The following is a 26979-nucleotide window of genomic DNA, read 5'->3' on the forward strand; positions in this document are numbered from 1 at the left end:
TACCTTAAAGAATAATAGTGTAGAAATTATCATGCTAGTCCCTCTGTGATTTGGAAGTTATGGAAAGCGCCCTTTCGCTAATTCGTTATTGTATGTCTATATAAGGGTCCGCTTTCGCTATCACTAACAATCTGATGGTTCGACTCAGTTCCTTGGTACAAAAATTTAAATTTTGCACTGTATACAAGGCTGATACATGTAGACAGAGAAGGTAATGCAATATTTCTCCATATTTAAATTTGTTATGATACTTTGCAGCTGCATCAGACACTTCTGAAAAGTGGAGGTTATTGTTTTTTTAAAACAGAAAAGCAAACAAATAATAAGTAAACAAATAATTAATTTCCTTGCATGACAATAATAACTCTTCTTTCCATTTCCACAAATCCCTTTATCCAGCAATCAATTGTTTTAGCGTGAGAGATAAGGTACGGCATCAAACCATTCGGAATTATTAAATAAGATGATAAAAAAAACGAGCGAACAAATTTCTCTCGTACGGCGAGAGGACCGTATCAGGCATCCCTGTTTTATTTCCTTGTTTGTAGGCGATGTTCGTGTACAGTTATTTAGAAACGAGACGAGTACTTTTCCTTTTTTTTTGTCTGAAGTCCTACTATAAACATGTTGGTGTTTCGTTCAGCGGCTATTTGCTTCCTAACTATTCTCGATTATTGTCAGTGGTGTGACTATTTCCTTGGCTGTAACATTAAGAAAACTGTGATACAAAATGGAGTTCTACCTGATCTGATAGCCTTTTTGGTGCTTCATGAGAAATTATTTCATAAATGTTTGCGATCCGGAAACACATAATGGGGATACATGTTTCCTGCTGCATGAGTAGGAATAAATAATTATTGTTAATAGTAATCATGCATATATCTCCTGCAGATTGACTCGTTCCACATCATTTTAATGAAAACAATCGTTCAAAAGACGTATGGAACATGGGCTGTGCAACTAACTAATCTGTGGGATATTTTCTCAGAGGAAAAGGAATTAGTTTTCATTATTTATGTAGACGCCATTGTGTAACATCTAACTGGGCGTTATATACTGGAAATTCACTTTCTAAACAGCAGAACTCAGTACTGCAAATCAACTCTTTCGATGGGCTCTACATCTCGATTGTTATTGACCTTCACAAAATCACATTGTAGGAAAATCTACTCACCCTTCACGGGAATGATAAAGACACACTAACATATCAATTTTCGTTTCAGTGATAAGCAAATAATTTGTTTGTAGTTATTTTCTGTAATAGAATATGTAGGGGCTTCATCACTAGACAAAGAGATAATGATTCACACTCTTATCTAAGTAACACATAAAGAAATATACTCCATAAAAATCAGCAGCCGTATTGTTGCTTCCAGAATCTTGTGTTGCACGTTTCAAGGGTTCTGTGTGCAGCGTCAGCTACACATACTTTGTACTTTCACATTCTGGACGCTTCTGTTAATCCCTGACACCATAGCACAGGAAATAAGTGTGATTATGATAGTGTGCATACGTGTGCGTGTGTGTGTGTGTGTGTGTGTGTGTGTGTGTGTGTGTTTGTGTGTATGTGTGTGTGTGTTGATTTAAAATCTTTCATTGAGTGAAACTTGTCTCTGTTTGCAGTCATTTAAACGAAATTTGTGTAGTGGTATATTCTCTTTTCAAAATTCTGTATGGTGTCTGAAATTCCTTTCATGCGGCGTTTGAAATCCACGGTCATGTAGGATATATCAACGTTAATTTCCGTTACACCCGTATGTCACACTTTTCGTAAAATTTATGGACGGCATTGAGGATAAGAAAGTTTCGCGAAAAACATTTAAGACACTTTCGTAAGGAAATTTAATTTAAGTAACTTGTCTGTCGGTATGTCTTGCACTTCTTCAAAGCACCATCATACCCAAACGAACCGTAGGTAACGAACAGTAAGTAACTTGCCAGTGCATCATTCTTAGAAGACCTATAAATTTCACGATTAATGTACATTTATCTTAATATAGTTATCTGAATAACAAGAAGGTATTATAACGCCATTGCACCCGTTTGACTTTCATGTTAATACTTCCACTATTGTTATTACAGTTACATAGAAGAGAAAGAAATTTTCTGTAGTACCACATAGTTTTTTGGCATGGGGAACGACCGCATGTTTCGTCAACAAGGCAATTACGTGAAACAAAATACCTTCGATTTTGATACAGACATAGACACATCTCCTGTAGCTTACTGAACAAAGAAGCGCGAAATTATTCTGGATTTCGTTAGACTATGGCGTTGAGATTTAAGGATGATTAACTATACAGTCGCACACTAACAGATGTACAGCCGCCTATCAAGGGTACAAAACCGTCATCCCTTGTTCCAGTTTTCTGTCCAATGCCATACGGACTGTACAAAAAAATTGGAGAAGACTTCGATCGATATGAGTGCAGTACAAACAAATGCATTCTGTCTAAGAGAAAGAGCTATTTTTGTTTTGATTTCTGAAATACCACTCTTTCATTATCTTGCCACGTAAAAGCACTCTTTGCAGTGCACTCACTTGAGTTCTTTTTAAATCGCAAAAAAATATATACGAACATCGTCGACACTATTGTTCTCTATTTGACTTCATTTTACTCCATCCGATTTGCTGATGGCGGCTGCAGTGTTCTGCATAGGGAACAAGAGATTATCCGTGCGTTTATTAGAAAAAGGTCAGCGTTGGCCGTAATATTGACGGTTTATTAACAGCAAAATCGATTTTCAATCACATAGTGATCATCTTCAGTGCTGTGGTGTACAAATTAAACTCACAGGCACTGGTGTCAAGTTATTATCAGTAACCAAAGATATGAAACGATCACAATAACTCAACACTCTATGGATTCACCAATCAATAATTATCCGTGTGTTTGTGTGTGTTCTAACGTACTCGCCCCGTTTGACATTACCTGTTCTTACCACTTACCACGCACAGATAGCTCTGACAAGTTCAAAGTGCCTGTGAACCCCGGCACTGCCAGGTAAGGAGATCCCAAACACAGTTACGTTTAGACAGCAGAATAATAGCTGTTATACATTGCGTAAAATATCTAAAAGAGGAAGTGGGAACCTCTACTTTAGAGCAATCAAACAAACTACTATTTGTATTAAATATTTTTATTATGATATTCACGGTACACAGTGTGTTCAGGTTGCTTTTTTTGGCGCTAAAGGAAAATCATATGTAGTTAGGATTCGTTCAAATGGCTCTGAGCACTATTTGACTTAACATATATGGTCATCAGTCCTGTAGTTAGGAAGATCCCGTAATTAACACAAGAAAATCTTGATGAACCTAACATCAAGCAAGATAAAAACCAAGAAAATTTACCAAAACAATTCTACAGTAGCATAACCTCGAGAGAAAAACAAATACTAATTTAATTTCAAGCACTCCGAACACAAAAAACAGCCCAAAAAATGTTATATTATAGTGTTATAAAACCACACAATTGACTTGACACTGACTATTCTATTGTGGTTGGACAGTATCGTCTATCTGCCGAATGTCCCGAGAACACAAGCGCAGTATGTGGCTAACATGGACACGAGGTAATGAAAAAAACTAAGCAAATAATCTCCAATCTATAACACATCTGAAGTGAAAGCACTCTCGTGACTCCCACACTTAGGGCCTGAACAACGCAGTATTCACGTTGTGCCGAGTGCGGCGATAAGGGCGGCCGTGATAGTGTGTCGGCAGCGGATGTATCGACCCTTGGGCACCTTTTTGTTTTGCAGAGTAGGTGTGGGTCTCGCGACCTGTACATGTGACTGTCACGTGAATATTTTTTATGTCAAATCTGATGACGAGCTTTCTGTGTTCTTACGTTTCCGTGTAAATGGGAGGGATATGTTCTCCTTTGAGGCCATCCAAACGAATCCCATGCTACTTTAAGGTGTTTACTTCAGCTCAGGTGTGCATCAGAAGACTCGTCCCACGGTGACTCAGCATTGTGCGGTTGTTTCCGCCAAAAATGCCACTTGCGGCCCATGCGTCGCTTCCCCATGTGATCTCCCTTGGCGATGATTCACTGGTTCTTGGCTTTCCTGATTTGAGTTCCGTGTCGCTGTGCCCGGGTGGGCTGCGAAGCCTCGCTTACACTTCAGCCCACTACTACACAAGCGCCACTTCTCTATCAGCACCCAAATTAGGTTGATTTTGTTAGTATCGAGTTCACATGAGCCATGCATTAATTAATTATTCTCTGCACTATGCAAATAACTTGTCTGTAAGCAAAGTATGGCTTTTGGGGTATCAAATTCATCGGGTTGAAGAGCAGAACCGAGTTCTCGACATAAAAATTAAGTTAGGTGTTAAAAATTACCCTTTCACCTTATAATGTGTGCGTGTTTATATATATATATATATATATATATATATATGTGTGTGTGTGTGTGTGTGTGTGTGTGTACGACAAACATGGAAAGGTGTAGCGCCACATGTGCAACGTTGTCGTTAGAAGTACTTGCAACTACGTATTTCCATTTTCAGAGAAAATATGAGCCGCTAGGGGTGATTCAATAGAATGTACAAGCAAACCACCATTCACTTCATATATTCTTTGATCGAGTTACACATCATTTATCAAGTTTAATTCTTATTATGTGTATACACATCAAAAATATACTCTCGAATATTCAGTGAAAATACGTGAGAGGTGAGACTCTACAATATAGTTTCTGTCTCGAGAGTACCACACACCTTCTGGGATGAGATAATCAAATATTCTTTGTGTAGAAAGTTCTTTTAGCTTTGCGGATTGCATTACTTCACACCAAGTTCTCGAGTTCTTGATAACTGGCACTGTCCTCGGAAGCCAAACATAACGGGAACAACTCTGTAGCCGCCTGAAGCCTGGCGGCAGTTATCAAGAATTTGTTTTAAACTGATCTTACGTACCGTCAAACAGGAGATAGGGGCAGGGAAACCACAAAAATCTTAGAATTTAAAAAAAAACAGTCATGCTATTCAGGAGTGTCCACAGAATGGGCGCTGGGTCATGATGACCTATAAGTAAGCATTAGAAAGAAAACGAAAAATGTAAAAAAGTACTTTATTGATAGTTTACTTAACAAAATACGAGTACAGTCTTGTTAGTCAGATATCACTTGTATCATAATCCGCTTACGGTTTTTCCAATTTTATTTCTAATGGTTGAAAAACAGATCTCTTGTGATGTTAGAGGAAAGCTGAACATCTTTGGCACTTTATTTTGATTTCTTCGTGCAGCCAGCGTTCTGAATCTCATGCTATTTTTCAGCTCAAATATTTCTGACAAGTGGGCAACAGTATTTGAACGTGATTATCAGGACAACAGTCTTCGCCTTTCAGGAGTCCAGTCCTCATCTTCTTCATTGGAACGTTGTTCCTCCTGGCAACTTAGCAAACACTCTGCGATTCTTAGTTTGAAATCGACATACTGAAGGATACTTTTCTTTGACTCAGAATTCCCAGATCTATAAAAGGAAAACAGTTTTACAGCCCAGTTTCTGTTTCCAGTGCAGATACTTTAACAACTCATGAGCCTGTCAATCAGGACAATGGCACCCAATTTCATATTTACTATTTTTCAGCATGCTGGAGTAGCTGTGGATCAGCAACTTCCGTTAATCAGTAGAACGAAAAAACAGCCCAAAGTTGCAAATTTTCCTGTTTTATTCACTCGATGCCTAGTTGCGCGGCGAGACCTATTTTCAGATCATCGAAACATAGTCAAAAATTGCATTGAGGAAGATATGAAAAACGTGGAACGAACAGTTACAGCGGGTACATGTATATACTAGTCACCAAGTGAATGAAAACGTAACATTTGGAACTTTGGACTGGTTTTGCTTCATTCTACCATCTTTTTTTATTGTAGTAGTTGATTACTTCTGGATGGGGAACCTGAAGGAATCCCTCATCTTTCTCTGACCATCTCTTACAACAGAAATTAGTCTTACCATCTGGTCAACAATCCACGTTCATGATTTGCAAGTGCTTTGTCTGCTATCAGATGGACTGCTCTTGGTAATCATTACTTCATTATTGTTATGGAAAATGACTGTATTAAAACAGTACCTACTTCTCTTGCAAAAAAGAAATATTAAAGCGTCAGATAATGCCATTTAGCAACAATCAACACAAGAAATGTATATTTGCGACTATAATCCCCACTGATCCCTACAATGTAGAAATAAGTCCCAGCGTCCGTTACAGTGGGCATTACTATTTCGTAAACATAAGTAAAGAAACACGCATATTCATATTTTCATGAAATAACTTTCGAAAAAAACACAATAGCGAAGGAGTACTAACCTTCCATTGTAACACGTCGTAAACAGCTTGGCAGTGAGAGATCGCCATATGGCTGCACCATGCTGTCCAATCAAATGGACCACAAGTATAGTGACGGCAAATGCTGACTATTTGATAACAGGACAGAAAACTCTATGTCCATCACTTTGGTCATCAGGTCTCAGGAGGACATGAGTATTGGAACTACATCATTTCTATCCCAAAGTACCGTTATCCAAGATGACGGCGATGACGCCCCTGCCCCAGAAAAAACGGTGAGAAGTTCAAATTCTAACGTGATAATCCGTCACACCTAGGAAAATGTCGGGAAAAATGCACTTGTCTTTATTATTTAACCAGTTTCAAGCACGTGTGTTCGCCACTGAGTCTGGACTCCAACTGGCTTAGTTGATATCGTCACCACCAGAGAGTGCCACTGTGACATCAGATCATGACACAAGACTAGTCATTCAAGATGGCTGCACGTGGTGTGTTCACCACGAGCTCCAGACCCCAATTGGCTTAGTTCATATCGGTGCCACCAGAGGGTGCTTTCCTGATGTCATATCATGACACAAGTACAGTTATTCAACATGGCTACACCCAATGTATCCACCATGAGCTCCAGGGCTCAAGTGGTTTAGTTAATATCGTCAACACCAAAGGATGCCACTGCGATGTCGGTTGATGACGCAAGATCGTCTGCTCTCTCGCACGTGCACACGTTATAACAGGACATGCGCCACGACACTGGCCTGTGGGCATCCTACCGCTTACGTCACACACCCTTGACCACCACACGCGCCGCACATAGTCTTTTGTAAATATGCTAACTAAAGTAACACCCACACTGCGCATCTAACAATTACTTAAGCATTTATTAGATTTAAATTTTAATCATATTCAATAATTAATATTACAATTTCACTATTCAATGATCAAGTGATAAGTTCCACATTTTCCCACTATCAGCGCAGTGTTCATTCATGAGTTATCACCCCTCACCCCTAGAATGCGGAACCCTTATTAGCCACTTGATTTGACTTCATACAGGTATGAAAACGTGTTCAACTACCTGATTTCAACTACTTTTCAAGGTCCAGACCGCCACCTCTTCCTAGGAACAGGCGCCAAGTTTGAATTCTGGCAGTAAAGAAAGTTCACTTGCGCTTTGGCCACAAACCTAAGAAAATTGGGGGGGGGGGGGGGGGGGGGGGGAATAAAGGACACTTGTACTAACCTCAGCCACCCAACTGACACTTCCTCCTAGGAACCCGTTCCAAGTGTGAACAACATTAGAAAATTGCTGCAAACAAAGCTCATCACCACCTCTATCCTAAGTCGCCAGTCTGCCACCTCTTCCTAGAGACGGGTGCTAAAAGAACTCAGCCCACAGTAGGCTGATGGAGAGAGAAAGGACTGTATTTATTTGGGAGCAATTTATTTAGGGATGGAGAATATGTATCACAGAAGACGTGCTCTGACATGCCCCACAGCATACAGACCTGCAAACTACTCCTACATAACTCATGTGTAAAGCTCTACACACACACGCTTGCTAATTGTAAACCGTCAAAAGTAACACACTGCACAACCTACAGACATGCGAACCACTCATTAACAATGCAGAGCATTTACGTCCAGACAGCCAAACAACTCCTAAATTGTCAAAATAATAATCCATGTAAAACAACTTTGCTTGCTAATCGTCAACTGTCGAAATCATACAGCAGTCTTTATTTAAACAATTAGAGGCATCATCACCACCAAGTTTATTCACCACTGAGTACCGTAATCTAAGATGGCGTCACCTGGTGTGTTCACCATGAGCTTCAGACCCCCAACTGTCTTAGTACATTTTGTCGCTGCCTGAGGGCGCCACTGTGACACCAGCTGATGACGCAAGTATATTTATCCATGATGGCGGCAAACAGTGTGTTCTCCACATGGTCTAGTACCCAGTACCACCAGAAGAGGACGCTATCGTCCTTTTCGTGATGTAAACCAAGAAGGTGAGGGAAAACGACTCATCCTGCTCTGGGTTGCTGGGGACAGCAACGATTGACTGCAAGCTATTTATTTTCAAATAACTTATCTGATGGTAGAGTATATCTATCACACTCATACAAAACGTCCACCCAGACAGCCAACCAATTCGTAATTTTAGTACACAATAGCAAACTGCTCCTAAATAATTCTTTACTCTCATGCGAAGACATGCTCAGTACTCGTAAAATGCCCAAATAGCACATGGCACAGCCTAGAAAGCCGCTTGCCAAATACTACAATCAACACGCACAAACACAGTCCACCGCCCCCTGTCCAGCAGAGTACCCAGAAGGTGGCGATAAGTGACGCATCCATCAGATGTCAAACCGTGCAGCTCAGCTTCCATAAGCATGAGGTGACGGCCCCACCATTCATAAGTAACTCAAGAGAAATTCTCATCTGCTAGACACCGATGACGACGCGATCGCACGTACGGTCGCCGTGGCCATCAGCTATCAAAGCAATCACAGACATCCAATTAGGGCCGTACGCTCCACAACACCCGCAAAGTGAGGCAGAGGCAGCTCAGGTCCAGCAGCGCCCTCAAACACCGGTGAAAGATGCTTGCCTCTGTACAGCCACCGTTATACTGCCATAACATTCCAGAGCAAGTTCACACCAGTCACATATTCTGTGCATCTTCAGGCGACACTTGTCTTTACCATTGAAGGCAGACTAGGTTGTTAGGTTAGGTTAGGGTTTTTTAATGTCCCGTCGACAACGAGGTCATTAGAAAAGGAGCACAAGCTCGGGTTAGGGAAGGATGGGGAAGGAAATCGGCCGTGCCCTTGCAAAGGAACCATCCCGGCAGACTAGAACTAAGCCTGTTGACACATGCATTCAACTGCACCTACACACCCCCACCTTAACTGACACATCATCATCTAAAATGTTCCAATTCTTATTCTTATATCACATGGCTTTGTGAAAAATAACAGCCAACTCCAGCTCTCCCTAATTTTATAATGCCCCAGAAATAGTTACGCTCACTTTCTTGTTGTCTCAGCAAATTTCGTGCCCTAACAGAACCTGTTTACCAAAATATCACCGAATCCGGTCTTCTTCGCGGACATAACGTGACAGCCTTCCTGCTCTCAACATATGCAAATTTTCTCATTGCTCCTATATCCCACCACAATCAATCGAGCATTATTATTCACTCTTATCGAATTTCCCCAGTGAATTACTGATACCTCCGATATCGAAGCACTGTCTGCCTTTTTTCCTTCTGCAGACGAGACTTCTGGCGGTTATTTTACACTGATCACCATATTCCACCGACATCTAAACCTCGTAAAGTGCGATACATACCTTCCAATACTGAAAGACTCTTACTCAATTACACTGCCCTCCCACTGAGGACAGGAGCTTGAATATTGAGCTACAACAGCTACACTATAGAATGAACTCCAAGTGGTATATTTCAAGTGAAGAGTGTAACATACATTAATGTACATAAACGTGTACTAATGTGCACTAACGTGTACTAACGTGCACCCGTTTCCCCTCGGCACAATCGCCTTACTTTCTCTGCTCTGAACCTGCTTCTTGGCTTGCTCACTTTTCTATGCACATTTCCAGACTCTGGTGTCACGGTGGCGTCCTCTGGCGGTGCGAAACGTGCTAAGACGGAGTCTGGTGGTGGTGGTGGTTAGTGTTTAACGTCCCGTCGACAACGAGGTCATTAGAGACGGAGCGCCAGCTCGGGTTAGGGAAGGATTGGGAAGGAAATCGGCCGTGCCCTTTCAAAGGAACTATCCCGGCATTTGCCTGAAACGATTTAGGGAAATCACGGAAAACCTAAATCATGATGGCAGGAGACGGGATTGAACCGTCGTCCTCCCGAATGCGAGTCCAGTGTGCTAAACGGAGTCTGGAGCTTGTGGTGAACACACTAGGTTAGATTACGGCACTGAGGTCACTACAACATCCTATAGTGTCATCGATATGAACTAATTCAGTTGGGCTATGGACTCTGTTGCGAATACACTTGGTGGTGGTGGTGCTTCGGATCGTTTAAATGAAGACTGCTGTATGATTTCGACAGCTGACGATTAGCAAACAAGGTTTTTAGATGGATTATTATTTTGACAATTTAGTAGTTGTTTGGCTGTCTGGACGTAAATTCTCTGCATTGTTAATGAGTGGTTCGCATGTCTGTAGGTTGTGCAAAGTATTATTTTTGACAGTTTACAATTAGCAAGGGTGTGTGTGTGTGTAGAGCTTTATACATGAGTTATGTAGGAGTAGTTTGCAGGTCTGTATGGGGCATGTCATAGTATGTGTTCAGTTATACATATTATCCATCCCGAAATAAATTGCTCCCAAATAAATAAAGTACACTCCTTCCTCTCTACATCAGCCTAGTGTGGGCTGAGTCCTTTTACCACACGCCCCTAGGAAGAGGTGGCAGTCGGGCTGCTTAGGTTAGTGGTGGTGGTGAGTTTCGTTTACAGCAATTTTCTTATGTTGGTAGCGAAAACGCAAGTGAGCTTTGTTTACTGTCAGAATTCACACTTCGTAGGGGTTCCTAGGAGGAAGTGGAGGTCGGGTGGCTGAGGTTAGTACAAGTGTTCTTTAACACCCCCCCCCCCCCCCCGCCCCCAATTTTCTTAGGTTGGTAGCTAAAGCGCAAGTGAACTTTCATTACTGCCAGAATTCAAACTCAGTGCCAGTTACTAGGAAGAGGTGGCGGTATGGACCTTGAAAAGTAGTTGAAACTAGGTAGTTGATACGTTTTCATACCTATATGAAGACGAATCACGTTGCCAATAAGAGTGCCGCGTTCTAGGAGTGAGGGGTGCTAGATCATGAATGTACACAGCGCTGATAGTGGGAAAATGTGGAACTTCTTATTTGATCATTGAATAGTAGCACTTCGTCGTCAGGTCACGAATGGCCTACCGGGACCATCCGACCATCGTCTCATCCTCAGTGAAGAATGTGGATAGGAGGGGCGAGGGGCCAGCACAGCGCTCTCCCGGTCATTATGATGGTATTCTTGATCAAATCCGCTACTATTTGGCTGAGTAGCTCCTCAATTGGCATCATGAGGCTGAGTGCACCCCGAAAAATGGTAACAGCACATGGCGGCCTGGATGGTCACCCATCCAAGTTCCGACCATGGCTGACAGTGCGTAACTTCGGTGATCTCACGGGAACCAGTGTATCCACTGCGGCAAGGCTGTTGCCAATCATTGAATAGTGAAACTGTAAATTTAATTATTGAATATGATTAAAATTGAAATCTAATTAAGTACTAAGGTAATTGATAGGTTAGATGCGCAATATGGGTGTTACTTTAGTTAGCATATTTACAAAAGGCATTGTCTGGCACATGTATGGAGGTGGTGGCCAAAGGTGCATGACATAACCGTTGGGACGCCAGCGAGTCAGTGGCGAGGCACATGTTTGATTATAACGCACATGTGAGAGAGAGCAGATGATCATGTATCATCACCCGACATCGCAGTGGCGTCCTGTGGTGCTCTGGTGTTGACGATATGAACTAAACCACTTGAGCTCTGGAGTTCGTGGTGGATACATTGGGTGCAGCCATATTGAATAACTGAACTTCTGTCATGATTTGACTTCAGGAGAGCGCCCTCTGGTGGCACTGATGTGAACTAAGCCAGTTGGGGTCTGGAACTCATGGTGAACACAGCACATGCAGCCATCTTGAATGATTGTACTTGCATCATAATCTGACATCACAGTGGTGCTCTCTGGTGGTGACGATATCAACTAACCCAGTTGGAGTCCAGACTCAGTGGCGAACACACGTGCTTGAAATTGGTTAAATAATAAAGACAAGTGCATTTTTCCCGCCATTTTCCTAGGTGTGACGAATTATCATATTGTAAATTGAACTTCTCATGCCAGAATTAAAAAATTCCCGCCAAAATACGCCATCTTGAATTACGTCACGGCCGCCATCTTGGATGACGTCATCGCCTCCATCTTGGATGACTTCATCGCCGGCGTCTTGGATAAACAAATGAGGATAGCTGCTCAAATTTTCTCCCAAGTCGTTTGTATAGATCAGGAACAGCAAAGGGCCTATAATAGTACCTTGGGGAACACCAGAAATCACTTCTGTTTTACTTGATGACTTTCCGTCAATTACTACGAACTCTGACCTCTCTGACAGGAAATCACAAATCCAGTCATATAACTGAGACGATATTCCATAAGCACGCAATTTCACTACGAGCCGCTTGTGTGGTACAGTGTCAAAAGCCTTCCGGAAATACAGAAATACATAATCGATCTGAAATCCCTTGTCAGTAGCACTCAACACTTCATGTGAATAAAGAGCTAGTTGTGTTTCACAGCAACGATATTTTCTAAACTCATGTTGACTGTGTGTCAATAGACCGTTGTCTTCGAGGTTAGACCATTGCCTTCGAGGTAATTCTTCATTTTTGAACATAATATATGTCTAAAATCTTACTGCATATCGACGTTAACGATGTGAGCCTGTAATTTAGTGGATTACTCCTATTACCTTCCTTGAATATTGGTGTGACCTGTGTAACTTTCCAGTTTTTGGGTACGGATCTTTCGTCGATCTAACGGTTGTATATGATTGTTAAGTACGGAGCTAATGCATCAGCATACTCTGAAAGGAACCTAATTGGTATACAGTCTGGACCAGAAGGCTTGCTTTTATTAAGTTATTTAAGTTGCTTCTCTACTCCGAGGATATTTACTTCTACGTTAGTCATGTTGGCAGCTGTTCTCGATTGGCATTCTGGAATATTTACTTCGTCTTCTTTTGTGAAGCCATTTTGGAAGGCTGTGTTTAGTAACTCTGCTTTGGCAGCACTGTCTTCGATAGTATCTCCACTGATATCTCGCAGAGAAGGCATTGATTGTTTCTTGCCTCTAACATAGTTCACATACGACCAGAATCTCTTTAGATTTTCTGCCAGGTTTGGAGACAAAGTTTCGCTGTGGAAACTGTAATAGGCATCTCGAATTGAAGTCAGCGCTAAATTTCGAGCTTCTGTAAAGGATCGCCAATCTTGGGGATTTTGAATCTGTTTAAATTTGGCATGTTTGTTGCGTTGTTCTAACCCTGTTTGTGTACCAAGGAGGATCAGCTCCGTCATTTGTTAATTTATTTGGTGTAAATCTCTCAATTGCTGCCTTTACTATTTCTTTGAATTTAAGTCACTTACGGTCTACACTTATATTATTAATTTGGAATTAGTGGAGATTGTCTGTCTGGAAGACGTCTTGTGAATTTTTATCTGCTTTTTTGAATAGGTATATTTTTCGCTTATTTTTAGAGCGTTTGGGGATTACAATATTCAGTATCGCTACGACAACCTTTGTTCACTAATCCCTGAATCGGTTTAGATGCTCGTTATTAACTCAGGATTATTTGTTGCTAAGAGGTCAAGTGTATTTTCACAACCGTTTACTATTCGTGTGGGCTCATGAACTATCTGCTCGAAATAATGTTCAGAGAATTCGTTTAGCACAATTTTATGCGTACCTCCGGAATTAAACATGTGTTTTCGCCAACATATCGACGGTAAATTAAAGTCACCACCAACTATCGTCGCATGAGCCAGGTAAGTGTTTGAAATCCACTCAAGTTTTATTTGAACCTTTCAGCAACTGTATCATCTGAATTGGGAGGTCAGTAAAAGGATCCCATTATTATTTTATTCTGGTTGCCAGCAATGACCTCTGCCCATATTAAATCAGAGGGAGTACCTACTTCAATTTCGCGACAATTTAAACTACTGACAGCAACAAACACGCCAAACCCAACCGTGTTTAGCCTATTCTTTCGGAACACCATTAGGTTCTTCGCAAAAATTTCGTCTGAGCTTATATCCGGCTATAGCCAGTTTTCAGTGCCTATAACTATTTGAGCATCAGTGCTATCAATCAGCGATTGGAGCTCTGGTACTTTCCCAACACAGCTACGACAATTTGCAACTGTTATACCAATAGTTCCTGTATATACGTTCTTCCTGTGTTCAGCCTGCACCCTTTGTGACTGAAGCCCTTTTTGTGTTTTCCCGAGACCCTCTAACCTGAAAAACCGCCCAGTCCTAGCCTCACAGCCCATGCTACCCGCGAAGCCGCCTCCTGCGTATAGTGGGCAGCTGACCTATTCAGCGGAACCCTAAACCCTACCACCCTTTGGCGCAAGTCGAGGAATCTGCTGCCTACTCGGTGACAGAACCGTCTCAATCTCTGATTCAGACCCTCCACTCGGCTCTGTACCAGAGGTCCGCAGTCGGTCCTGTCGACTATGCTGCAAATGATCAGCTCTGCTTTCATCTCGCAAGCAAGACTGACAGCCTTTACCACTTCTGTTAGCCTCTCGAAACCAGAGATAATCTCTTCTGATCCAAATTGACACACATCATTGGTACAGACGTGAGCAACCACCTGCAGTTGGCTGCACGCTGTGCTCTTCATGCCATCCGGGAGGACCCTTTCCACATCTGGAATGACTCCACCCAGTATGTACACGGAGTGCACATTGGTTTTCTTACACTTCTTGTCAGCCAAGCCCCAAAGGGGCCCCATACCGCGCCTGACGTTAGAGCTCCCAACTACCAATAATCCCACCCTCTGCGATTGCCCGGATCTTGCAGGCTGAATGGTTTCCTCTGAATCTGGCTCAGCGACTGCATCTGGCTCAGCTACAGTGTCAGCCACAGACAGCACCTGGAACCTGTTTGTGAGACAAACCGAGGAGGCCTTACGTGCGGCCGCCTGGGAAGTCTTTCGCCGCCTGCTTCGGCCTGTGGCGACTTCCCACTCGACCACAGATGAGCGATCAGCCTCAGTGCGAGCAGCAACTGGGTTGTCCACCGATGAGGACCGATCAGAGGACTCTGACGTGCTGGACGTTCGTTGGATTCCCACGGTTGGCCCACAACTGTGGTGCCCATCCACCTCAGCCTCAAGCTGTGTAAACGAATCCATCACAGCCTGAAGCTGAGAGCGAAGTGTCACCAACTCGGCTCGGATCAGCACACAACAATCGCAGTCCCTGTCAATACTGAAGACCAAGGAAAACTAAACTATGCGACTAAACGGACTAGCTGCACGTGCTGTGCAACTCTGCTGTAGACCCTGACAAAAACGCACGAACTGTGTCTAATAATACGCAGATATTCAAAAACCTTCTACCGAAGCACTCAGGTGAAACTAAATAATTTGCTCCTGTTTGGGAACTTGTAGTATATCACAGATAGGTTTACTTTCCGACGCAAACGAAAACGCGACAACTGTGGCTATTAGATATTAAATTTACACGCAGAAACTCAAGAAACTAAACTATTAAAGCACACAGATGATACAAAAAATTTGCTCCTGGTTAGGAACTCGTAAATGACACAAAAGCGGTTACTTCCCTGTTGCTGCGTCTGTCTCGGCCGGCTACTGCTGCTTGAATCAGTTTGTGTTGTTATGGATGAAAAGAAGGGAGAGCGTGAACTGCGGTGCCGACACGTAGCTCAATCCTTTCTATTAGCACCAAGGGGACGGCCGAGCTTGAGTCCCCATCCGAAGGATGGATCACTGTCAGCAGTGTCACGTGCCATCACTGCAGGAGACACTGCAAGAGGTTTGGAATCTAGTCCAGGACATTGTTGCAGCAAAGAATGGTGATCAGAAATTTTACACCGGCCAAACACTGCCACAAACAATTGCCTCCACCACCAGGAATCGATCCGGCTTATCCCCGACTCGAGCACTCCCACACAGAAGCGCGTTAGCAACCTTGGTTACGGAGGCATGCTCGTATAGAAACATATATGAGTAATTACTTCAAAAAATAATTAAACCACGATTGCACACACACAATCTCCACTGAAGCTCGAAGTTTATCGCCCACTTCAATGTGAGATGATTTTCGTAGTGTCCACAATGAAACTCTGTTTCCAAATCTGGCAGAAAATTCAGAAAGATTCTGGTCGCTTGTAAAGTACACTTAGGGCAAGACGCAATCACTACCTTCACTGACACTAAAGTGGGGTTACTAAACCCACTCTCCGAGATTCATACACCAAAGAAGACGCAGTAAATATTCAGAAATTCGAAAGAAGAACAGTTGAAAACATAAGAAACTTACAAAATTGTGTTCTCGGTGTAGCGAGGCAACTTAAATAATTTAATAAAGCGTATCTTCCAGTCCAGACTGTATACTAAAGATGCTCCTTTCATAATGTGTTGATATAAGAGCTCCATATTTAGCAATCGTATACTACCATGGCTTGACGAAAGATCCGTGCCTAAAGACTGGGAATTACAAAGGTCACACCAATAATCAAGACAGGAAATAGGACTAATCCACGGAATGTCAGGCCGATGTCACTGACGTCAATTTGCAGTAGGATTCTGGGACGTATAAGTCGAAGAAAACGATCTATTTACACACAGCTCAGATTCAGAAAATATCTTTCTTGTGAAAACAACTGGCTCTTTATTCACGGAGTAATGATCGCTATCGACAGGAATTTATTCCATATCTCTAGATTTCCAGAAACGTTTTGATACCGTTTCTCTCCAGTGGCTTCAAATCAAAGTGCAATTCGTGTTAGACATGTCAAAATACATGACCAAGTAGGCTGTGACTAAGAAGTTTACTTATGAAATATGAAATTTTCTCCTGTTTTGGAGTTTAATTACACAAATGCAATACACAGTTCTCAAATAAGTCCTTTTCTTGAAGAAGGTGAGAGTAAATCCAGTGTCCTGTCAGCCACGAGAAAATGAATTACAACTACCAACGTCACAGTTAGTGTCTCTCACTGTACCCTAATTGTCTCTGATTGCATTGGCACTACAACGCGCCGTAATAGTAAAGTCCTCGAAGTCCGCTGCGGTAAAGTCTCGGTCTGTCGCACGACGAAGACTGGTGTCAGCTCCATAAAGCACTGGAGTCTAAGGACAGAGTTCGGTAGAGTGGCTGGCGTTGGAAAGTACGCTGTAGGAGGTTCCAGGAGAGACTTTCATGGATGGACAGCAGCAGCGGACTTTTTATTTTTTTCACGACGTATGTCGAAGTTTCATCGTCGATGACGATTGCGACTTTAAAGTGTAAGGTGAGGAGATGAGGAGATGTAGGGAATCACTTCATTAACACTCTTTGAGTCAACTGATCAGGGCCCACATGTCCGTCCGTAAGATACCTCCAATCACCGGCATAAGCGTCATATTGTTATTGTACCAAAGAACGTGGCACCTCAGACCTTTGCCATGGGAGGGTAACAGTCCAGCCTAGAGTTTGTATCTTATGTACGAAGTCTAGCAGAGCAACAATCTTGTGGTGCAATTTCGTCATCCATTTACGTACTGCTTCCATGATACTGTCCAGGATGAGTTCTGCACATATTTCTATGATGCGAGCGTACCGACTGGCACCCAATATCCACCCAAGGAGTTTATTTTGGAAATCCTGCAGTTGGCCGATTCTAGTTGCGCTGGCTAACCCCCAGACCTAACTGGCACATAGGATTCAGGAGAATACCTTCGCTTTGTACAGTCGAAGTTTCTCTTTGGTGCTTAATTCAATATTCGTAAAAAATGAGTCGAGTTGTTTGACCATGCTATACGCCTTCTGTCGAAGTGCCTCATTGTGTTTATGGAGAACAAATTTCTTACCCAAGGTGATCCCAGATACTTTGCGATCGGACTCCAAGGGATATTTTCCCAATGCAACCTTGAATTAGCAGGAAGTAAAGGCCGTTTCCTACTAAAATAGGAAGGCGCCATCTTAGTCGGGTTAAGTTGCACTTTGCTAGTCGTACATCAAGCGAGGGATCCATTTGTGTCTAGAGGCGTCCGACATTGGCCTGTACACACCTTCGGTTGGTGACAAAGTATTTGTCATCAGCAAATTGCGTTTTTTGGATCCCTGAAGAATCGTAGGCAACACGGAACCCTGACGCATCCCTTCCCTCGTCATTCGATAATCAGATGATTGATCCTCTATAGTGACAAACATCTTCCTGTCCATAAGAAAACTAACAATAAGCTTCACGTAACAGTCTGGAATTGACTTATTGCGTTTCAGTTGCTCCCTCCTAACACTGTAGGAGGCTTTAGCGATATCTAAAAAAACTGCAACAGTGGCTTCAGTCACGTTCAGCTCCGTGTCACGATTTCCGGCAAACGCAGAAATTGTAACTTCGCAGAGAGCTTACTTTGTAACCCATAGTACTCAGCTCGATTAATGCTTTCTGCGATAAGGCACTCCAAAATGTGGGCGAGTATGACGCTCTCAATCGTTTTGCCCAATCCGTTAAGAAGACTGATAAATCGATAATTGGCTTTATGTGTCAAATCTTCCCTCGACTTGGGATAGAGACCACGTTAGCAAGGGTTTACGAGGCAAGTGCTTCAGATGAAGGAGGGTAACCTTGTGCACACCGGACTCCTTATTCCCATTAAGTTTTCTGGTAATAGCCCTCACTTCGATGGGCATCGTTAAACGAGGTCGCAGATAGTCGTCTTCTGTAATGATCCTGTCTACGATTTGGAAGGTAAGTTTATACTCTCTCTGTGCAACACTAAGCGATTTTCGCAAAGGCAATAACAAACATTTTCGTCACAGAGACAGGGTCATCTCTGAGCCCTAGAAGGACGTGCGGCGGTAGCTTAGGAGTTCGGTCAGTCCTCAAATCCTTGACCAACTTCATTCTCCTCTGGCTGTAAGAGTGAGGTAGACTTATCGTCCTTCCATGACTCCATTCGCCATTCCAGAAACCGACGTCGGAGTCACCATTCCAGTCTGTGTTACTGTTCTTGGTGATAAACCGGGTTTCTCATCTGATGCCACTGTTCACGCGAGCAATTCTTCTGCAAGCGAAGTTCTTCAAGCAAAGGACACAGTGGATCGTAGATCCGGTGGACCTCCACTATAGTGGAGGGGGACAGCTTCCGGAGTTTCCATGGGAATTTCGTGGCTGTGTGTCGATATGAAATGGTCACGGCGCACAGATGTAGTGCGACCTATTAGTGGGCACATGACACGTGGTGGTGAAATAATGACTGCGATAGCAGAGCACGTGTCGTAGATGCTCGCGCTGCTGTTGGCGAGCCTGGCGCCTCTCGTGGCAGTGCCGAAGAATCTATGGACAATACACAAGCCATTTTGATTGTTGTGCGCGATATTTCCTAACACGTGAGACAAGGAATAGGCTTGCCGGCCTGTTAACTGGTTGCTGAGGAGGACGCCTGACGCATGGCCACCCACCGGTCACAGGTGTGCAACTTGTTGCGGTGTAGAAGGCGCGTGGCTGCAAGGACAGCACATACGATACGTGACTTGTGGCAACCGTTAAAACAAAGCTGTTTTTCGTTGCAGCGAGATCTTTTCAAGAAATTTTATTGATCGTCTTTCTCCTTCGAATACTAAAATATTTTTATGACAGCCACCTACATAGGGAGAAATGATCATCGTGTAAGGTGCGGTTATGCTTATTCTAGAATTGAGAACTGTGTAAGGTGAAATGACAAGTTTAATGTCCCAATTTTTCTCAAGAAATTACACGATTTTACACAGTTTTAAACTCGACAACATAAAAACAGCCCAATGGATAACGCATCTTGCCAACATCAAAAAGTGAAATAATTTTATACCCAAAAATGTTAAATACCAACTCTCTGACAGAACATTAATCATAAACGCAATATTATGAAAGTTCAATTGGGAATTTCTTTACAAAATTGTTCCTATACGTACTTTATGGTGTTGGTCAGTACTACGAAAATCGTCCGATTTCGGCTCAAAGTTCGGTACTATTTAGAATGACAATCAAGTGTACAGTGGATGGTTAGTTAAGTGAGAAATTTGAGCGCAAGATTACCCAAGGCCACTCGAGTTTACAGTGGACGCAAGCTGGTGAACCAACAAAGTTTACGCCTCTGCACTCGGTATTTACCTTAAGTTGCGACGAGCTGCCAACTGCAAGGCTGCTCTCTCCCACTGAAATTCCTATAAAACTATTCTGGCCTTTGCTGAACTTTCCAGCAGAAACATTTCCTAAGCTTTTCGATATGTGAGAGAACATGTACTAAGCCATAGTCTTATTATGTGGCGCTATTCATGCGCATGGCCACCGTGCATGTTATAGTGCCCTCTCAGTTCTTGAAAGAACAATTAACTAATTTGGCTGGTTCGTTTCTTCACAGTTGGAGCTAAACGTTGCTACAGGTAATTTCTAGCTGAAATGCAACCGCTACGAACGCAGTGTCCACACAAATCTCTTCTCTACGTCGAACAGAGCGTTAAGCACTCCGTTCTGCACTTGACGCCAGTTTAGAGAAGAGCCCAGAAAATGTATCTCTTGTCCTACTCATGGCAGAACTGCCTCCCTCCACTTGGGTTCCTTTTTCACGTCATGGCTTTTTTCGACCAATAGGAGCGTTCCTCTTACTTTGTAGACACTCTACCAATAGCAATGTGCCTTCTATCAAACTGCGTCGAACCTTCAGTATTTTTCTCCTTCCTATTGCGTTTCCGCCAATCGGACGTTTTGCGCCCATTCTAGATGCCTAAAGTACATTGGCCTGCTGCACGAACTGCGTCACTGCCTTTTTTTCGTAATCTTTTGGAATTCCAAAACGCAGCTTTCTAAAGCTTTTTTACTGTCCCTTGTGCAAATGTGCCGATACATGCGTCCTCCAGCCTGAATCACCTGGCCCGGGGTCGCTGACCTTCCTCCTGCCACCCCTTCAAATTGATTCCGTCGTAACCCCCGCAGTACGGCTTCGCTACACCGTTTTACGGTTGGCTTTTCAAAACTAAAGGCGACTCGCATTGCCTGTTCCACCTTCCACTCAAAGACATGCATCGTATAGGAACGGTGTGTAAATTACCATCGATTGACTTTCATTCCATTTTGCATTACATACTGATAGGCAAATGTTCTCATAACAGCCGAATTACGTTGGGTGTCTTCACCTTCTTGTTGCGATGTATAAAGGTCTCACGTAAGGCGCGAATCTGACCATTTATTCTGCCACCTAGCAATCGTTATAAAATAAGAAAACTCAGAGGTGGCACGGAAAGATTTAAGTCATGGTTGAACAACTGGCGGTCCGCGGGCCGGATGCGGTACACGATAGGTTTCAATCAGCCACGTTGAAGAAATTCGAATCGGACAGAGCGAGGCGCTGGCATCGTTCTCCATACCGGAAGCGTTATATTGTATTTCCGCCAACGCTCGGCTCGCCTCGGATTTGCAGCTCATTTCGCAGACCACTCAATGTTTTGCCCATTCCATGTAAGCACAATGACATTTCGCCACCGTTATATTTGAATAACAAAGAGAACACGTTACCAGTATGGCCACAAAGTTACGGTCCATGTGCTGATTTGCGTGTGTAGAGCAGGGGAAACAGCTCACTACCTTGAAGGGGTGTGGGTGTGGACGGATGTATTTTCGCCCCTGAATCAATGCTAACAACACACACACGCAAACACACAATATTACTATTTACTGCTTGCCACCTACAACGTCTGTTCTATAAACTGGAGAGAATGGCACGAAAATTCCCGGTTACTCACGAAATGGGCCGATTTGAACAAAGACAGCTGGGACTGTAACTTGGTGAATAAACTTGTTATCTATTGTCTGTTCATGTGTTAAGTCCTGCACTACTTGTTTGTTACTTTCTTGGATTTATTTCAGTATTTACAGTAATTATTAGGAAAAAGTCTGGCTTGAAGAAGGAAATAGTATGTGCTTAACGTCGTCAATTACAGGAGATATTTCTTTACAATGCAGTGCCTAATGTCTAAAATTTTAGTCGGCGGAAATCAACTCCTCAAGCAAACAACCCCTCACCCCTCCCCTCCCATAATAACCACGAGTTCCGATGTTTTAAAATTTGTGGTGGTGGTTGTTAGTGTTTAACGTCCCGTCGACAACGAGGTCATTAGAGACCGAGCGCACGCTCGGGTTAGGGAAGGATTAGGAAGGAAATCGGCCGTGCCCTGTCAAAGGAACCATCCCGGCATTTGCCTGAAACGATTTAGGGAAATCACGGAAAACCCAAATCAGGATGGCCGGAGACGGGATTGAACCGTCGTCCTCCCGAATGCGAGTGCAGTGTGCTAACCACTGCGCCACCTCGCCCGAATTTCAAATTTGTCATTAAACTTATAATGAAAAGATTTTTTTTTACGAAATACTGTTGTGAAATATAGGTTTTTTAAACAATTTTCTTATAATGACAACAACGAAACCTCAAAGTTGATATCTACCGATCACAACTTTGATCATACTGTAGGCCTCTAAGGCTGCTAGTAGTCGTAGACAAGACACAGTCGACACTAAAGTTGCCGATCAAATCTTCGGAACGAAGCTTAAATTATCTAGATGTTCTGTGCACACAGCCCTCGCAAATAAAATCTGGTGGCCTTGTTTACTGATAAACGTTCATAGAACAAAAATACGGAAACATTAGGCACTCACACACTATAATTCTGATTAAGATTGAAATAAACTCATCTACTGGTGTACTCATTACTTTATCCATCGAGCCATGCATTTTCCCCTCCTCCGAATGACCAGTACGTTACACAACACTCAGAATTTGTGGCATTGTCAATTTACTGACCTATTTTAGCATAAATATAATAAAAATCGCAGCTAAAGGATCATTTGGCCTTAATGTCTTTACGGACAGGCATTTTAGGTACACTACTTCAATGACACAGTAAATGGTAAGATTACCAGAGGTATTGGTGGGACTGGCTGGAAAATAAACGTAACTGAATTGGTAAGAGAGAAACTGGGTGCCAACCGTTGCTCTTTGCTTTTTTTTCACATAATTAGAACCGCACATCATTAGTCCATTCTGCACTTTATATCCTTACAAAATATAAATTGCATTTCAGAAGTAATAAAAATTAGAAGATTCAACTTCTGGGCTTTTATGTAACCAAAGCAATTAATTACTTCCGATACAAGTAAAGTTTACATGCACAATCATAAAACAATAAATTTCATCATTGTTGTTTTGCACTCAATCGAAAGTCGTGATCAAAGCCAAGAGCTCCCAGTTACTATTGATAAATGCGAAAATTGTTTATGAATAACAGAAACAGGTTTTATATAAGTTCGACGATTTACTGAAGCGATTTTTGATATACTTTTAATCTTGCGGTTTTTTATTTCAGCTTTTTGTAGAGGAAACTGTGTTTTCTAGTGCTATGTGATAAATCTGTATTGTTTTCTTTATTATTACTACAACATTCCTCTGTTTCACGCTGCAAATCAAGAATTTTCCAATGGAACTTGAATTACACATCGATAGTTTCAATTTTTCTGTAAATACTGTTTACATTTACGTAACAGACAAGAGGACAACTAAGCAGAACGAAAATATTCCATAGGTTATGCGGCACCTTATACTCACTCAGTTTCTAGATGATTCACCACTTCTGGTTTTTTAGGGGAATCTAGCAAGACACTAATCGTATAGCCGGCCGGAGTGGCCGATCGGTTTAGGCGCTACAGTCTGGAACCGCGCGACCGCCACGGTCGTAGGTTCGAATCCTGTCTCGGGCATGGATGTGTGTGATGTCCTTAGGTTAGTTAGGTTTACGTAGTTCTAAGTTCTAGGAGACTGATGACCTCAGAAGTTAAGTCCCAGAGTGCTCAGGGCCATTTGAACCATTTGAACTGATCGTATATATAAACAAAGCAATCGTAATGAGGTAACGACTGATAGGTATGCAATACGCCTAGCATAGATGTAGCATGAGTAGGACGTTAAGTATCAAAGCAACAAGGAAAACTGCTACATTCTACGCTTACTTATTATAGCCTATGCCAGCCTTCAATAGTTTTACAGCTCTCAGACTTGCTTAACCTGTTATTTATAATTTTTAGTTCAGTTGCTCGAGTGAGTTAACCTTGGAATTACCGTCTGTCAGTGCTAAAAGTGCAGTTTGCTGATTATCTTTAACCTGAGAAAAACAATCTGCTGGTGGTGAATCTTCATCTATTGCTGTTGGCTCTTTTTCAGATTGTGCATCTCCAGAATTTATGCCTGATTCTTTTCTGTAGCTGGTATGGCATCCACTGTGTACTTGCTACTCTCAGATACTTCCTCCGTTTCGAGTTTGCAGCTGTATTGACTCCCAGTATCAACTTTTAAATCGTCATACTTTTCTCCATTTCCACTGTCATATCTGTTCTAGAAGTGAAACTGATCGCTGGAAGATTGTATCTCTCATCATTTCCTTTTTCAACTTCTTCGTCTCGACAGACTTTTAACTTTCCCTTTTGAGCACTACTTACGTAAATAAGACTTTTTTCTAGACATTATGGTTTTGACATTATTCAAACATCCAAAAGCAGCCCATGCGTGATAAACCAGCAATATGTATTATATTAATGCAGACATAGCTTACATGAAGAGGAAATAAACTGCATTTAGCAAGTAACTTACGTACATAATTGTAATGTCCGAGTCATTTTCTATGTGTGAGTGTATCAGAAGACTACAAGAGTAGAAACTCAAGGTAATTTATAATGAATTAGCTGCATCCAGTAGCTTTTATAGGAGTTTATTTTTCCATGACAGTTCAAGATGCCTGGCACCCCATCTTCAGATTTTTACATCTACTGATGTGTCGTGTAATTTGTTTCTTTATTAAAGGCGTGGCAGAATTTCGAAGTGGAAGTTTTTAAGGCAGCTACTGTAGACCGTCGTTAGTAAATAAACAATGTTCAAGACGCATAAATAAGTGAAAACTTCTGAAGGTGGAGTGAACAAAAATGAATGTACTGCCAAAAATCCGCGTATTGTAAAAGGGTGCATTCACATCGGTGCGTTAATCCACTTCACGTTATGGACGCTATGGTTTCGGTTTCATACGCTAGGAGCGCTGCTGCAGCATCTCGTGACGAGGCTGCCCTCGAGCTAAAGTGTGCCAATCAGGCGTGCGGGTCACCAAAGGTTGCCCGTGTCTGGCTTATGTGTTCGTTTTTTCACACGCTGATCGGGAGTTGAATGGTAGAGAAATAGTGTGAAGGTCGATCGATGAGCCCCTTGTCAGGCACTAAAGTGTGAATAACAGACTAGTGTTGAAGATGTAGTTGTATTGCACGAAACGTGTGGTACAAAAAGTTACAACATGTGAAATGTTGAAACAATAGAAAAAATATTGAATTATGCTCATTAGTCGTGGATGTAAAGCCGTTAACTTGAGTGCAGCGTCATACCACGCCACAGCGACTCACTCGCCTTAACCTTCAGACACCAGCAGACAATTCAGACTAGGCTGAATCTTTTCCTTTCAAACATAACGTCCACCGACAGCCACAATGCACGATCGAATCTGATTGGTCCATAGGACTGGAAATTCTAATAGTGTCCTCAGATTACCTTTCTGAACGAGCCAACGACAGCCGTGCTTGAAGAAATTGCAGAAATCGATAGCTCTGTAAGGAATGAATCATTGCAGTGTACCTACGAGTTAATAAAACACGGAATAGTTTCAGCAATGAGAGTTACAAATGGAGGGACAACTTTCATGATGCGGTCTTTCATCTTCACTGTTTAACGTGTGTATCGATAAAACAGCTGAGGAAATCGACGAATGGTTAAGAAGTTCAAATGGCTCTAAGCACTATGGGACTTAACATCTGAAGTCATCAGTCCCCTAGACAAAGAACTACGAAAATCTGACTAACCTAAGGACATCACACACATCCATGCCCGAGGCAGGATCCGAACCTGCGATCGCAGCGCTCTCGCGGTTCCAGACTGAAGCACCTAGAATCGCTCGGCCACAGCGGCCGGCGGTTAAGAAGTCAGATCAACATTTTGACTGAATATATGAATGACAAGATTCGCTGGATTCCATTGCTATCAGAACTAATAGTGGGAAGTATTGCAGGACGTGACGAATGGATTGAACGGTCTGATGAATACATGGAGGACGCACCGTGAAGACCGTAAGAAGCAGATGGTCAAGACAGAGAGAGTACTTCCCGTTCAAAATAAGTACATTAGAATCAAACATAAACCTTAACTTGATAATGATATTTCTCAGAATGTTTGTCTGACGTGGAGCATCGTGTGAATGTGAAACATGGACTGAGGAATACCAGGAAAGAGACTTGAAGAGTGCGATTACTGAAGGGTACCGAAAATTACTTAATCTCATATGGCTCTCCGCGCTAACGGAAACTGTGGTATTGACGACTTTAATTTTGTTTTATGCGTCTATTCAGAGTAACGTTGGCGAGAATGTGAATGTTACACACAGTTAGTAGTCTGCCAAAATACATTCTAAGACAAAAAAAAGCGATGCATCACGAAGAAATTATCTGAATGGGACGGAATCGGTGGCTGTGATGTACACGTACATTCAAATTATCATAAAAGAGTTTTAGAGAAACTGGATGATTTATTCAAGAGGAAGAGCTACACAATTTGAGCTAGTCAGTAACGCGGTGATCCACCTCTGTCGCTTATACAAGCAGTTATTCGGTTTGACGTTGGGTAATAGAGTTGTTTGATGTTCTCCGTAGGCGTATCCCGCCAAAAATTGTCTAATTTGCGGGTCAGATGGTTAATATCCCGTGCTGGTTGGGGGGACGGAGGGACGGGGAACGGGTGGGCTG

At 42.5% G+C, this 26979-nt stretch overlaps 1 protein-coding gene across 1 annotated transcript in view; it reads right to left on the reverse strand.

Moving 5' to 3' along the window:
- The window catches only part of LOC126278897 (uncharacterized), a 52904-nt gene that overhangs the window by 15615 nt on the left and 10310 nt on the right, over positions 1–26979 (reverse strand). The gene's annotated exons all lie outside the window — the stretch shown is intronic.

This window comes from Schistocerca gregaria, chromosome 6, assembly GCF_023897955.1.
Source record: "Schistocerca gregaria isolate iqSchGreg1 chromosome 6, iqSchGreg1.2, whole genome shotgun sequence".
Taxonomy (NCBI): domain Eukaryota; kingdom Metazoa; phylum Arthropoda; class Insecta; order Orthoptera; family Acrididae; genus Schistocerca; species Schistocerca gregaria.